The 17270-nt window shown below is 26.5% G+C and overlaps 1 long non-coding RNA gene across 1 annotated transcript; it reads right to left on the bottom strand.

Moving 5' to 3' along the window:
• Window positions 1-558: 558 nt before the first annotated feature.
• On the bottom strand, window positions 559-4369 carry LOC136079594 (uncharacterized). The gene is made up of 3 exons (XR_010638060.1): window positions 4124-4369; window positions 919-2016; window positions 559-617 (listed from the first exon to the last, which is right to left on the bottom strand). It is a non-coding gene; the product is annotated as an uncharacterized LOC136079594 (long non-coding RNA).
• Between the last annotated feature and the right edge of the window lie 12901 nt (window positions 4370-17270).

Raw genomic sequence — 17270 nt, 5'->3', positions numbered from 1 at the left:
AGTTTTCTTTTTGCATTTTTTACCGATCGATCTCATTTTGCTGCATACCAAACCAGAAGAAGTTTCATCAACACCCTCATGAAAGAAAATAGCTAACTTTTATTAATATTAAAAATTCTAGAGCTGTTAATATTACATTCCAAGTCCTTTTCTCAACTTGCACTGTCATAATTCCAGCTGTAATAAGTTTCTCTGCAAGTACATTTACAATATAATTGATTAAATTTTATATAGTTATTTAAAATAATTTAAAGTTAAAGAAAAAAAAGGTTGAAAAGAAGATAAATAGATTTAACATAATTTTAATTTAATAATTTTTTCTCTAAATTCACAACATGATCACTTTTCAATAACAAACAGTTCTATGTGATTGCAAAAAATTTTTCTTGAAGAAAAGCATGAAATCTTAGCCAAAATAAACAACCAAATCTAAAAAAAATTAAATATAGAAACATAGATCAACATGTTTTTTATAAAGTTTTTGTAAAGTTCGTGTAACTATAGTTTTGCTAAACAAACGCTAAAAATACAAAATATGAAAGCAATTTGTAAACATACCGTTGATTCTTTAATGCTAATTTTACAGCAAACGACATTGAATGATTTACTTATTATTCCTGTGTAACAAATAAAAAATATATGTATACAAGTTGCTTCAACAGTAACTCAAAGCATATACAGTCTAATAAACTTGCCACCTGTGGTAAAGGTATTTATGTATAAGAAGAATATATTATAGTTTTATGAAGTTTTAAGGTAAGTTATAAAATATTAATAAAAAAAATATATTTTTTATAAGTATTATGTTTTTCACTTTTTTTTTTTAATGTGAAAAACATACTAACAAAGAAAAAAAACAAAAAAAAAAACACAATCCACTCAGAATATTATATTAGTAACACAAATCAAATTTTGAACCTTAAATTTGTTTAGTACAAGTTTCATTAGCATTTTTGGTGATGTGGTTTTTAACATCTTTTTTTGACTTCTATTGTAACCTCAATAAACTCTCCTAAAACTCTAGCAACCTCTGCTCACCTGTATTCATCATTGAAACGATAAAAAAACTAATCCTATTACGTTTATGCGTTCCGCATTTTGTAATAATAACACGACTTGATATACGCGTGAACTCGATATATGACGTGATGTACGTGTTTTAAGATATTTGGATGACGCACATACCGCGCCCCACTACTTAGTTACAATAGTTTAGTAAACAAGATTCTTTTAGAATCTATTCAATATTTCGTCGAAGTTGACAAAAAATGGATAAAACATTTAACGATTATTGACCAAAATTAGATGGTTTTTTTAAAGTTATTAAACATTGATTAATTGTTATTTATCGTTAGTTATCAATGGTAACTTTTTGCACTCCAGATTAACTGAATATTAGTTTTTTTTACACTTCTTTATATTACATAGTTGTGCTAGGAGGTAAGCAATCGCCATATCGCAATTCGATTAATTTCAGTAATGCGGTAAATTTCGATACTTAGTAATCGGGGGCGCTCAGTTACAAATTCTATATTCGAGTTAAAATAATGCCGACTAATTTTTTTTAAATAATTATCATTAAATCAAATAACTCTAGTATAGTAGCGTTGATTCCAGAGAACCAAATATTTGCAATAACGATAAGTTCTCTACTAAAACTTCTTCTTTAAGCCATCAAAAAACGACGTTTTCTGGTTTGAAAAAAACCTTAGTAAACATTTATTTTCTGCTGTTTCACTGACGCCCATTTTTCAACACCCAATTTTAAATTGATTACGTACAACAAATCTCGTTTAGTATTTAGAGACATCAAGTTTTGTAGTCGATTAGCATGCATTGTGGAACATAAACTTTAATATTTTGTTTATAGTTGAAAAAAGTTTCTTGTACGTTTCTGATACAATAAAAATTTCTGATAAATTAGAAATGTCTATACAACAAAGTCGTCAAAAAAAAAGCAACGTAAGCAGCAATAAGTTTCAACGTAAAAAAAGCAACTTAAGCAACAATAAGTTTCTAAAAAAATAAACTTTCAATAATGAAACTAATTACAAAAATTATAAACGTATTTTTGAGATGGTTATTAAAAAGTCAAAGAAATACTACTATACCGAGCATTTAATAAAACATAAAAATGATGCCAAAAATAGTTGGAACATAATTAAGGAAGTAATTGGTACAAAACAAACTGACGGAAATAGTATTCCTATAAATCTAAACATTGATAATAAAATTATTTCAAATAATCTTTAATTGCTGAAACACTTAATCAACATTTCATCAGTGTTTCGTCAGGGTTTAGCGTCAAAACTTTAGCGACAAAAGCAGAAACAATCGAAGTAAACTTTGAGTCATATCTTACTCCTAATAAGATCTCTAAGATGGATAATTATAAAATTACTGAAAAGGAACTCTTAAATGCAGTATATCTTTTTAAACTAAACAAAATTGTGGGGTTTTATGATATTAGTATTAATGTAATTAAAAAATCGATAAAATACTTAACAATCACTTTTTCACATACTTTTAATCTTTAAAACTTGGTATTTATCCGGAGAAAATTAAAATTGCGAGGGTCATACCCATACCCATTTGTTCTATCTACAAATGTAATAAAGAAATTGTACTACCTAATATGTAAAATAAATTCAAAAATATATATATATATATATATATATATATATATATATATATATATATATATATATATATATAATAAATGCAATGTTCTATGTAATATGATGTAATATATTATATCAGGTAGAACATTGTATTTATTTACATATATATACTTTTTTGTATTTATTTTATATATTAGATAGAACATTTTATTTATTACATTTGTTGATAAAACAAGATAATAATGAGTGGACGATATTTAGAATGGCTCAAAATTTATTTAAACAATAGAAAACAATACATATCACATAAAGAAGGAAAAACTGATTACATGACTATAAATTGCGGTGTTCCCAAAGGCTCAATTCTGGGTCCACTTTTATTACTCATTTATGTAAACGACTTCCATAAGTTTTCAAACATTTTAAACTCAGTTTTACTTGCAGATGACACGAATTTATCTTATTCTAATGGAGATATCAACCTTTTATTTAAAATAGTAAACAAAGAGTTTTTAAATCTAGCTTAATGGTCTAAGACAAACAAATTGTCATTAAATTTAAATAAAAATTCCTGATCTTTATATTGGCAACTTTAAAATAATTAGAAAGTTATCATTAAAGTTTTTAGGAGTGATACTCGACGAAAACTTGACATGGAGAGAACACATATGAACGATAGAAGATAAGATTTCGAAAAATATAGGCATACAATACAAAGCTAAGCAATTATTAAACCAAAACTGCTTAAAAATCTTATATATCTCCCTCATACATTGTTATATAAACTATGCAAATATTGCATGGTGCAACTCTAATGTAAGTAAAATCAAAAAAATTGCTTAGTTGACAAAAACACGCTGTCAGAATTATTTTAATGCAGGTTGATTCACACATTCTAAAGAACTATTTAAAAATCATCACATATTCAATTTTTTCAGTTAAACCTTTATCGACTTCTTATATTTATATTCTTATATTTATATGCTTATATTTATATTCTTATATTTATGTACTTCATAATAAAATAGCTCCTATAATACTTTATACACTTTTCCATAAAATTATTCACGTGTACCCTACAAGATTTTCAAATTATAAATATGAGCAACCTAAAATGCTATTTGGTTTCTAAATTTATTATTGCCATCAGAGGTCCTAAATTATGGAACACTTTATTAAATAACGAGCTGAAAATTTGTTCTTCTCATTCTCTATTCAAACAAAAACTCAAACAATAACTTATTAACGATGTTAATGAATTAAATTCCTTTTAAGTTTCTTTTTCTTTTTTTTTTTTTAATTTTTTTTAACAACTGTCTTATTAACTTGACTATAAGTTTTCTTTAAATCATCCTATAAATTTATTTTTAGTTTATAGGTGTGTTTTGTTTTTTATTTTATTTTTACGCTTTTCTTTTGATTATAGATTAGTAACTGATCTTAACATGCTTGTAAATATTTGTATATGATTTTTAAATGGTACAAAGTAATTGTATGTTTACCTTTTAATGCTTGTACACACTTGCTGATGAAAGCACGTCGGGGCGTAGTGATAAGGCAAATATTGTCTTCTTTTAGCTCCGGTTATGTAGATTTTATTGATATAACACGGCATTTTTTTAATGACGAAATAAATAAATAAATGTACAATAATGAACTAGCACTGAAGATTTAAAATAAATTTCATTATAACTAGAGATGTGTCGGAACCAGTTTATGCTGAGTCCACGGTACTTGGTACACGGAAGAAAACCAGGGTTGTTAACATTTGGAATCTCCCTCAGGGTTGTTAACATTTGGAATAACTCGCCGTCTGACTTCTATAATGCCAAAAAAAAGAGCTTTAAAAATAACTCTTTCAGTTTCGAGAAATTTTCAAGTGAAAAAATTCTCTTATATAATAAAGAGAAACTATTCAAATATCCGTATTAATCAGTTTCCTTTTTGCAATATATTCTGAATATTTTGCAAATATATATTTTTTTAAACTTTTTAAGTGAGACACATGTATATTGAGAAATAGAGCTTTGTGGTTATCGACGCCAAAACACTCTTAGACTATAACCACTTATTATAGATTTATTACAACCTGTAGGAAATAGTTTTATAATTTATTTGAAGCCATCTCTAAAGTATTGAATACATATCGGTGCTTTTAATAAACTTAATAATGGTCCAATAATTGAACTTTTTTCAAATGCTAAGAAGATAATAAAACTATAGCATTAAAAACTTTTTTAAAATTCTGATCTGTCACATTTATGATAATTAAATAGTCTAAGAATTAGGATTAGAATCGATGCTTTTTGTTAATAGTCTTCTTCTATAAACTCGTTTAAAATTAGATTCAGTTTCAATGTCTAAGTAAAGCGCATACTTTACTTAACTTTTACTAAATTATCCATTGCCAGATTTTCAACATTATTACTGTTCAAAATCTCAGTTGAGCTGTATAGCAACATAAGAGGGTCAATTATTTTGTGATTTTTTAATTCAAAACTTTCTGCTAAAATTTTCATCTTGTACATAATATTTTACATAAAATACAAGAATACAAAGAAGTAAAGTGTAAGCAGTTTTTTTTAGATAATCCTAAAGCTTGAGTTTTAATATTTTTTTTATCTAAATATAGGTCAGATGACTATTCTATAAGCTAATTAATTACTATTTCTAATTGATGCTATTGAAACTCATACAAATTGTAGTTCGAGTTGTTCATCTTGTTTCAGACAAATTACGAACTTGTATAGAATTTTAAATCAATGATAAACTTATTTAATACGTCTATATCTCTTTGTGCTTCCAGCACAAAGAGAGTAATAAATATTTACCAAAAAAGCTAAATATATTAAAAAGTAAAAATAAACTATAATAGTAGTATTGCATCTGCGTTCCAGGAATTTAATAATCCTATGAGCCTGGCATAGTATAAATGGAATCAAAAGATTAAAAAGATCAGACAATTTTCGCTGTGTAACATTTTGTTTTACCAGACATACTACTATAGGCTTTATATCATACATACATACATATCATATATATGTTTTTTTATAATCATTGTCAAATATATTACATACAAGACTAACCAACTTTGTTCTCTTTCTTTTTTTATTTTTATTGTAACTTTAAACAAAATAAATCCGCATATAATTAAAATTTTTTAAAAAACAGAAAAAGGAGTTACAAGAACCGATAAATAAAACCTGTAATAAAGGATAATGCATCTGCCTCTATATGTGATTATGTTGTATTTCAAACCGGCTTTAAATAAATTTTAATATTCTTACCGCTTTTTTTATTCATTTTCTGAACAATTTTTCTTACTAAAGTGCGTATACCAAGTTAGGTGCCGACAAGCGTTCTATAATTGAAACGGTTTTAAACCATTTAGTATTATTGATAGCAAAAGCCTAAGTCTAAAAACATTGTTTGAAATGTTCTTTCTAAATTGAATTCATTTTAAATCGCCGACTGAGCTCACTTAACTCATTATTTGTCAATTAGGATTTAGTGTTTATCTATCTACTATAGGGCTGGAAATAGGAAGGGGATCACCCCACCCCCACTATTTCCGGTCCTGTGTAGATAGGTAAACTAATTTTAAAAATCACTTCATACTTACCTTGTTTTAAGTTTTCTGTGAGATACGAAGCCTGTCAACTAGCAATATATAGCATTTGAAAAAGGTTTGTCGCATAAATTTCAAAGTTTATACAAATAATATACTGGAGTAGAAGTAAAAAAGTGAACGTATAAAAGATATTTAAAGTAATATTAATAGTAACTCAATTCATAAGTACAAATGAAATATTATTTGGTTCCATTGAAAAGCTTTCAAAAATTTTCTTTATTCAGTAAAAAATAAAAAAAATAAAAATAAGAAAGTTATTTAATAGAACAGTCGTTGTGGGCACATATTATTTCCAATTATTTCTTTATAATTTCTTTTAAAAATATAAATTTTAAATTTTAAAGAAATAACAAAAATTATAGCAGCCGTAGCGCAGTGATTAGTGCTGTTGCCTCAGAAGAGATCCATGGTTCAGCGCAACCTCGGGGCAAGTTTTATAACATCGTTTAGGAAGGAGGAGTGAACTCCCTTTCGAATGCTATTTCGCGGTGCTCTGTGCTATTAAATAAATGAGACTTTGAATGAGTAAAAAAAACTTTTAAACACCTATTATAAAACGAGCCCATTGTTTAAAAAAAGAATTTAAACAACGCGCATATTGCTTTCTGTAGATTGTAAAAAGGTCTTAATTTCTTTTTATGGGCACTACACAAAACAATATTTGAATAATTTAAATGGGAGTGAATAAATGAGTAATGTAATTGAATTAAATATTGTTTTATTAAAACAAACTTTATTTCTTTTTATAAAAGTAATGAAGCTTTTTTAAAAAATCTCCATTACTTATTCTTTCCATTGAGTTTTTTTTTCTTTTTGAACCTATTATAGAGTATATCATTTAAAGAAAGATAATTGAATAAATGGTTTTAAAAAAAAAAGGGGATAGAGAATTTTGAATATTATGTTTTATATATATATATATATATATATATATATATATATATATATATATATATATATATATATATATATATATATATATATATATATATATATATATATATATATATATATATATATATATATATATATATATATATATATATAAATTTATATTAATTTCATCAAAGATCCAATATAAAGGCAGCTAACTTGAAAAAACGCTGTTTTGCGAAATTATTTCCTAATAAGTATTTTAAACACCTTCTTTTTATCATTATTATTTTTTGCAGACACCGGCTTATTATCTGCAGTGTTCCTAAGCAAGATAGTTTTACATAAAGTACAGTTTGCATTCTTGTATTTTTTGTCTTTTGATGCTATGACCATTTTTGGTGCTGCAAAAACCAAGAAAAAAAATCAATCCTAAATGAATTCTTCATATATTTAATTCCATGCTATTTTATGCAATTTCTGATATTTAAAAAAAAAAAAACTTTTTTTTACTTTACATAGCCATAATGTACATAAAGTTAATGTTTGTTGTTGTTAATATTCTTAATACCGCATATATTAGTTTACATTTTAAAGAATGTCACTTAATTTGTAATACATGATGCAGTGTTTATTTCCTTTATTTCAACGCATTAAAGACATTGGTTTAAAACCTTCTATCAAAAGAAATTCAAAGTTTTATATTTATAATTTATATATAATAATATACAATTTTTATAATATGATTAGAAATTTGTGAAGACCTAAGTAAAAATAAAAGGAAAAGTAAGAAATTTATTATTATGGTCAGCTCAATACCCATAAATGAATATTACACTCTTTATTAAAAGTTGCAAGACTACGCCATTTTTGTGTTAATATAACCTCAAACGGTGCTTTTTTAAAGTTATTCAAGCGAAAAGTTCAAATTGACACCCTTTTGGTGTAGTTATACAGTCTGAAGGTTAGTTTTTAATAAAACGGTGTAAAACAACACTTTTTTATTTATTTACTAAATCATTTCAAAAAGGCTTAAATAGAAGTTTTTCTTCTTTTACACCTTTAAATAAAACGACATAAAACGGTGTTAAGCTGTTTTACGCCTTTTTACAAAGCTATATTTTCAGTTTTACACCGTTTTACTAATTTATTTGAGCTTTGAGAGTCAAAGAATTATCTAATTTTTCTAATTAAGGTTAATAAGTAGTATAAATAAATTTCAATTTCGGATGAATATTTCCAGCGGGCACAGACGTCTGTTAAACGTCTATACAAAGTCTTTTAGACGTCACAAATCTGTTTGACGTCTTAAGAAGTCTAACGATTGTTTTGTCCTTGCTTAATCATTAATTTGTTTTAGCTTTTCTAATTTAAAATGGAAAGTTTATTTAAAAAGCAATTTTTTTGGAAATAAAAAAAATATATTTAACTTTTAACAGGAAACGATAAAAAAAAAAAGAAATAAAAAAAGAAATAATAATAATGTATATATGTAGCACATACATATATACTACGTATGCAACTGATTTTTATGTGTTATAATACACGTCTAGAATAAAGGTACCCGATGACAAGACTGTCTTCAGACTTCTGCGAGCTTTCTCCTACAAACGAGCAATTCTTTTTATTAATTTTATTCAAATTTCGTTTTTACCATTTTTAAACCAAATATCATTTTGAAATTTGGTAAATAAATGTATACTAAAACATCTTATAACACCTCTAAATATTAGCAGATTCATTTTTATCTGTTGTATTTTTTATTTTAATTGGAAGATTATAGAGAAATATTTTTCTTATTATTTTTTACGTTCACATTATTATATTGTTGTACTTGGTATTTATTTTAATCATGCCTCGAAGTTGTTTGTAACTATATTTTTATTTATAATTTTAAGATATGACTCAGTATAAAGATAGTGCTTTGTTCTATATAATACGGATATAGAAATATTGGTATTATATAGAACAAAGTAAATATAAATATACTTAATATGAGGTTTCCGCGACAATTATTTAACCGAAACCACTTCTAACAATTAACGGTTCATAACTTTTTAATAACTGTTTAATTGAATAAAATTGGCTCCTTTAGAGGAGCATTGTCACCTTTATTTGGCTTGTAAAACATAATTACTTTAATATTTATTAATTATTAAATTAGTTATTATTTTATAAAACACATTTTAAATAATACTTTATTAAATAAATTTTTTTCTTTTTATGTTTTTGTTTAATTAAAGAATTAGAATGGCTTGCGAACAATATAGGAATTATTTGAAACATTTGATGGTAAGTAAAAATTATTAATATTTGGCAAGATTAGGAGTGGTCTTAAGAGTGATCCTTGGGGAACACCATAATTTATGATGCGTTTTTCTGTTTCTATTGTTTATAAATTACACTTGGTATTTAGTTAGACAAGTTGTCTTCTCAGTAAGTCTTTTGTTTTAAACTCCATTGAGTGCATGCTTTTTTTTATTATGTCGAAGACCTTTAAAAGATCAATAAAAATTCTTAATGTAATTTAGTAATTATTGAATGCATTTAATAGTTTATCAGTTTGATTACCATATATGGTCAGTAAAATTATTAGTTTTCTGCATATTGTTTAGCAATAAATAGTTACAAAATCTGTTGTATATAAAACGTCCTGACAGTTTTGAGAAGCAAGATAAAACGGAAATATGTCTATAATTTAAAACACTATTTTTGTTTTTTGGGCACATCTTCTGATTATAATAAAAAGTAAAAAATATGAAATAATGACGTTTCAACTATATCAAAGACGAATTTAATTACTTTTTCGCTAATTTTGTCTATATTTTAGGATGATTCGTAGTTAGAAAAAAACTTTTTATTCAAATCTTACCACTCTATACTAATAGTATAATACTAATATAATAACTCTATACTAATATAATATATATAACTCTAATATATATAACTCTATACTAATATAATATATATATACTAATAATATATATATAATATAATATATATATATATATATATATATATATATATATATATATATATATATATATATATACTAATATAATATATATATACTATAATATATAAATACTCTATACTAATATAATAATACCACTCTATTCTAATCTTTATTCTATTAATTGTTTTTTACTTAATTTATAATTATTATTTTAATTGTGCAATATTTAGGTTTCAAAAAGTACTTTTAATAATGTAATTTATTAAGAAAGAGATTAAAACAAACTTTTGCAAAGTATGTGGAACAATGCCCAGTGGGCACAGGACGCAAAAAAAAAACGTCTTTTGAACGTCTTTTGAACTTTCAAAGACGTCTTATTTAGGTCCTGTGCCCATTGGGTGGCTTGCATAATATCGAAAAAAAATCAAGTTCGGCCTAATTCAGATTTTCAAACAAACGGTTTTATTGAATCACCGACAAAGGGTTTCATAAATAAATCAGCAAAAAGAGGTCAACCAACAATAAAATTGATGAACCAAGAGCTTGCGGATCAGGAACAAGTAATAACGGAAATTTATACTGACGAGTTTTTTTGATACTTAATTACTCAGAAAAACTCTAAAAATTGATAAAAAAATTATTACCAGGTTACATAGCATTCTAATTGCAATAAATTTCAAAAATTATTCCGTAAAAATTGAAAAAATATTAAAATCATACGTATAAGAAATTGTAAAAGACATATGATTGCTTCAAGGTTCCACTCACAAAATATTAGCGTGTGTGGCAAATTGCCAACAATTCACCAGTTCTACTTAGTTTAGTGGGAAAAGAAGCAGATCAATCTCGACATCTCGACTTTATAAATTTGATTGTGATCAGCAAATAAAAAAAGAAAATCTTACTTGTTTGACTTTTTCATTCAAGCTATGCATACTTCTGATTCCCTTATTAATTTAACCTCGTTAACTAAAAGATTGAAAAATGAAAAACTTTTGTGCCTTCCATAACAAAGTTTTAAGTTTGTTAGCATTTTATTGCGGTGATAAATAAAATTCATCTAATATGGAATTTTATTTATCACCGCAATAAACTGCTAACAAACGGGGGGTTATCAATATGGAATCAGATAAAACTGAAATTAATTTAAATGTTGACAATTTCGACAAAAATTTAGAGTTAGACAAATAAAGTTCTGAACTGTGTATAATGTATATCCTTATAAATTTTTATCTACTACGTAAACTTATTAAAGATATAATATTGTTAAAATATAATGTTAAATATAATACTGAAAAATTCGCAAGAATACCCAAAAGATTTACCCATACCCCGCATGTAAGAGGAAGGAATTAGTTCATTGACTTTCATTTTAATTTTTAATTCTGTCAGCATTCTAAAGATATGACCGTAGAAACTTTTTACCCTTCCCAAAACGAGGGGTTGTATATTTTTTTAATTCTATTTAATTTATTTTGATTTTTATTCACTCTCAAAAAGAATGCAAGCAACCACTATTAAATTGGAAGTTACTAGAAATACAAAAAATATAATTATAGAGCAAGGAAACGATTGACAGGAGACTTGAAAAGTTGTAGGTTTTATGAGTGAGGAAAATAATAAGATGAAAGAAAATTCCAAAGGGTTGAAGTGCGGGGAAAAAAACTAGACGAATAAAAGTTTCCAGTGCAAGCAGGGACATATATCATTAAAAAAAACAAGCCTATATATGACAACAGTATTCCATACAAGGACGAATAAGAAATTTATAGAGTTAGAGAATGGAATCAAAAATAAGAAAATGGCAAGCACAATCAAGAGAAGCAGCCTTAGCGGATGCTAATTTAGCGATCGATTGTACAAATGGTTTCCATGAAAGGTCAGTAGTAAACGATAATCCAAATAGATGTAAAGAAAAGGGCTCAGTGAGACTTCACATCAGGGGCGTGTCTAGAAGATGTCTGCTACGTCGTTGGACGTACCCAAAAAATTTAAATAAAAGTTTTTCAACTTGGCTGTATTGTAGAAAAAAGTTTTACTAGATGTAACTATTAAAACCAAACTATAAATTTTTTGCAATCACATATATTTGTTTGTTATTGAAAAGTGACCATGTTATGTTTTTAGAGAAAAAATTATTACATTAAATCTATTTATTTTATTTTCAATTTTTTTTTCCTTTAACTTTAAATTATTTCAAATAATTATAGCCAATTTAATCAATTATATTGTAAATGTACTTACAGAGAAACTTATTACAACTGGAATTATGACAGTGCAAATTGAGAAAAGGACTTGGAATGTAATATTAACAGCACTAGAATTCTTAATATTGATAAAAATTTGCTATTTTCTTTCATTATCATGTTGAGGAAACTTCTTCTGGTTTGGTATGCAGCAAAATGAGATCGATCGGGAAAAAAATGCAAAAAGAAAACTGATAATGTATTATCGTTCATCCGCGTCATTCTCAGGTTTCTTTTTATTTTAGTATTTGATATTCTGAGAAAGGTTATTTAAATCAACTGAGTCAAGTGTCAAACTGGTGGTTTTCTTTAAATAACATTTTCCAATATATCTACTATTGTTGAAACTTACTGGTTTATTATAGTTTTTAAACTTACATAAACCGAGTTAATACTACTAAAAAAAACCAGGGGCGTGTCTAGAGGATGTCTGCTACGTCGTTGGACGTACCCAAAAAAATTAAATAAAAGAGTTTCAATTTGATTATATTGTTGAAAAAAGTTTTACTAGGGGAGAGTGGGGAGAAAGGGACAGTGGGGAGATATGGACACCCCCTGCTATTTTTAAAACTAGTGAACCATATTGTTTTGGACCAGAATAAAAAAAACTTCAGTAGCATGAGATGTTTTTGAAAAACCATTTCCTTTTCCTTAATTCTTATGCACGTTTTTTATTTGCATACGGAAATTTTTCAGTTAAAAAACAAGTATTTTCTTAACCAATTTGCACGTCTATATCTCATTGGATCTACATCAGAATTCAAGTTTTAATATTATAGTATTCGATATTTTATTTGATTTTTTTTTGAAATTTTGTTTAATTATATTTATTAAACAAAAATTCAAAAAAAAATCAAATAAATCGCGAAAAAAATAAAAGCGCCACAGCTTTAATGTGTACTTTAAAATAAGGAAATATTATGAGATCAATTGTTTTAAACATTTTACAATAAATATTAGTTATTTTTTAACATATTAGTATTTTAGTAGTTTTGTGACCTTTATTGGCTATGACGGCTACACAACGTCTTGGAATCGAGTTAACCGAATCCTGACATCGCTTTATCGGAATTTTGCTCCATGTCTCCTGAACTACGTTCCAAAGTGACTCCTTCGTTGTGGGTTTGGCAGCAGCAACCACCTCCTTTACGTCAGCCCACAAATTCTCAATTGGGTTAAGATCTGGCGACTGTGCTGGCTACTCCATAACGTTCACTTTATGCTCCTCCAAGTTTATATAGCATTTCAAAGAAAAAGTTAGTCCGTTAAAGTTTTATCCATATTGTTTATCCTTTGTGAGAATCATGAGAATCATAATAGGAATTATGATGAACCGCATTTTACAAAAGTTTTTTATTCCTGTGGTTTTCTGTCTCAAAGAATGTCATAAAATATCAATAAAAAATGAAAAACATTCTTATTTGACTTATAAATGAAAATTTGGAGTTTGCACGATTCTTACTATTGTCATTTCTTAAATCTAAAAAAATCTATTTGGTGTCCTCCGGGTTGTTTCTGTCTTCCCTCACGGCGTCCATAAGCTGGTTTAAAGATGAAAACAAAAAAATATTGTATATAAATATATATAAGTCTCTATTTACTCAATAATAATTACTTAAAGTCCACATAAAAAAACATCCACATAAAAAAGCATAAAAACAACAGTTATATTTTTGGCCTCCTAATTCAAAGAAATAATCTCAATGTGATATCTGAAAATATTCTATATAAATTATAGAACCAACATGAAAATGTTCTTTATTAGATATAGAACCAACAATATCTGAAATTATTTTATATTAAATATAGAACCAACAATAACTGAAGTTGTTCAATATCAAATATGGAATCAACAATACCTGAATTTGTTCCACCGTCTCTTGCAAAAGTTTAGTACTTTTTAGGTAAATCCATAATTAATTGAAAATGACGTACTCAAATGACATACACAAAGTTAAGATTTGATTTATGTTATATACATACACATGTGTGTATATAAATCAGTTTTTATCTTTTGAAGAATCTAAAGCAGCGGTATCAATAGATGAAACTGATATACTATTTGATAAACGCTTATCTAATAAAGTTGTAGCATTTATTATTACTGTTGGTTTTGATATTTTATTTTTAATATTAATCTTATTGCTTTAAGTAAATGTTTGTTAAGTACGAAACCTGATAAACAATTGTATACTTATAAATCTCGTACTTAACTCAGTTACTAAACTTTTATGCAATAAAATTTCATATTGTAAGCATTTTAACGCTTCTTAGCTATTTGTTATTTTGTATTTCTTTATTCTCCAAGTTATATTCTATTTTATTTCTAATTGTTATTTTTATATATATTTGTATGTCATGGTTATCTAGAATTTTTGAAATGGGGCTCAGCATTTAGTCTAAATGTTCTTTCTTTTTTCTCCAATCATTAATTTTAAATATGTGCAGATGCAATGTAAACATTATTTAACAGCGTAACTAAACCATCTTTTTTTTATTCAAATTTTTTTTGTTCTTTAATCCTTACAAATTCGTAAAATATAATAGAATCTTTACAGAGTAAATAAAATTAAAAAAAAAAAAATTACAAAGTTACGTTATACAAAAAAATATATAAAGTAAAACTGTAAAGTATTAGAAATTACTTCAAAGAACGCGGAAAACTTGCAGAAGACCGACGGTCTTGTCATCAAGAAACCGCTATGCGTTACTAATATTTTTGGATGCTTTTTTTTAAAAATAAGTTTATTTTTTTTTTTTTTTTTTTTAAATAAAAAAACAAAAACAAAAAAATGTTATTGGTTTTCGGCAGAATGAGAATAAAAATCCAAAATGCAAAAAAACAAAGAATGCAGACAAAAAGAAGTTTTTAATTTTTTGATTTTATTTCAATACACATTAAAATAAATAGGTACACGATTTGCTAAATTGGTAAATTGCTAAATAGGTAATATATAGTCGTTCGAGTGTTGATAAATAAGCCTATTATTTGCTTTTGTGTTTTTGTTATTGCTGTTGTTTTTGAGTTATTTAGAGTTTTTTGAGTTATTAGAGTTTACATTAGTTTCGGAACAAAGTTAGATTTATACATAGTTTTAAATGTTTTTGGGTTAATAAAAGTTCATAAAGTTGTTAGTGTTTAAAATGAGATCTTTTAATAACGTTTTCAGAGTATTTAAGTTATTCGATTTTTCCAGTTGAGTATTTTTTGATATTAATTTATTATATAGATAAGGACCACGGTACGAAATGGAAAAGTGCGAGAGATTTGTTTTTTTAAAAGGTAAGTTGAAGTTTCCCGTTCCTCTGGTATGGTATCTATTTTTGCTATTTTGGAAAAAATTCTTTGAAAAGTAAGAAGGAACAAGTCCAAGTTTATATTTGAGCATAAATAACAAATTTTGGAATATATTGATTTGATATACATTTAATGCTTTCAAATTTTTTAAAAGTGGCTGAGCATGCGAGAGTCTATCCTTATTAAAAACTATTCTTGCAGCATGTTTTTGCTTTCGATATAGTGTAGTTAGTTTGGATCGATGAGTGCTCGCCCATGCAATATTAGCGTATATATAGTAGCTTTGTATAAACGAGAAGTATAGAAGTTTTAAATTATCAGGAGACAGAATAGAACTAGCTTTGTAGAGGATACCAATGTTTTTTGATATTTTGGTATTTAATATATCTATATGTGATTTCCATGAGATGTTCTCATCAATAAGTATCCCAAGAAATTTAGTTGCTTGGGTTCTCTCTATTTCTTTAGTATCTATATCCATCTGAGCCCCATGACAAATTTATTGGATGAGATTCCCAATAAAAAATTGTCATGTTGTAATTAAATTATAATATACTTAAAAAGTTACCGAACATGATTACTACATGCAGGGTAAAAATTATTATGAGGCCCATTGTTTTTTTTAGGATAACGGATAATGCATTTCACAAATTCGTTACTTTATTAATGACTTAAGTTTATAACCAATAAATAAATAATACAGGAAATAGTGTGCATTCAGTAATAATGTTACTTTTTCTAAATCAAAAATGTGCTTTCTTAGCTTTTTGGTTAGCAGGGTAAACGAAGATTTTATTAAAATTCACTTCTCTCTTGATGTCACTTTCAAATAATCACCGAATGATGCTATTGAAGTGAATAATCACCGGAATGATGCTCTCAACACTAAACTTCTTTGAGCGGATAATGCATGTGCACAGTCTTAGGGAGTAAGCCGCACATTTTGAATTACCGAACAAGCAATACAATATTTTTGTGTGCCAGCTTTCTCTGTTCCCTTTCGCTTAAATTTTTTAAAAATTTCACTCTTTTATCGTATTTTTGCTAATTAAGTAAATTAATATTTATGGTATTTTTGTTATTTTATGTTTCGTTATTTAATTTTTTGACGTTATAACATAGTTTGTGATGTAAACTATATTATAACGTCAATTCCTTGCGGCTTAGAACGCGCAGTTCACAGGATGCCTATAAGTCATTAACTGTAATTCCTTTGAGGCTTCAAACGCACGTATTTAAAGTCATTGTTGCAGTATAAAACGCCAATTAATCTCTAGCGGTTATTTAGAAGAGATTTACAATACAGTATAAACTGTTATGAATCCTAAAAAGAACTGGGGCTGACGCAGGTTTTTAGAGCAGAAATTCTGTTGTTTGCACAACAGAGATAGTTAAGTCACTTCTGTGACTTAACTATCTCTGTTGTGCAAACAAACAAAAAAAATTAGAGAGGGGAGGAGGGAGGGGGTAGGTAACAATTTTTGCGATTTCAGAGAGAAACTCATATCTTAGTTTTACTTGTTTTAATGTGAATACGATTCAAAACATAGTTAACTAGTCATAAGGTTGTTTTTAGCATTTTAACTGATATGATCCTTAAATATGTCCAAAAATTTTGATTTTTGGACATATTTATAGCCTGCCT

This window comes from Hydra vulgaris, chromosome 04 (genome assembly GCF_038396675.1).
Source record: "Hydra vulgaris chromosome 04, alternate assembly HydraT2T_AEP".
In the NCBI taxonomy this organism is placed as follows: Eukaryota; Metazoa; Cnidaria; class Hydrozoa; order Anthoathecata; family Hydridae; genus Hydra; species Hydra vulgaris.
Note: the sequence above shows the minus strand (reverse complement) of the source record. Positions and strands in the feature narration are given on the sequence as shown.